We start from the raw sequence: 241 nt of genomic DNA, 5'->3' as shown, positions 1-241 counted from the left end.
ATATATATATATATATATATATATATATATATAATTTTTACTTTTTTTTTTACCCCATATATATATATAAATCCGGAATAAATAAATAAATCTGGAATGAATAAATAAATAAATAAATACATAAATAAATCTGGAATGAATGAATAAATACATAAATAAATCTGGAATAAATAATTAAATCTGGAATGAATGAATTAAATCTGGAATGAATGAATGAATTAATAAAAAAGTTTAACAATTC

This window comes from Sinocyclocheilus anshuiensis, unplaced genomic scaffold, assembly GCF_001515605.1.
Source record: "Sinocyclocheilus anshuiensis isolate Anshui unplaced genomic scaffold, SAMN03320099.WGS_v1.1 scaffold423, whole genome shotgun sequence".
Taxonomy (NCBI): Eukaryota; Metazoa; Chordata; class Actinopteri; order Cypriniformes; family Cyprinidae; genus Sinocyclocheilus; species Sinocyclocheilus anshuiensis.
This window is presented reverse-complemented; position numbering follows the sequence as displayed.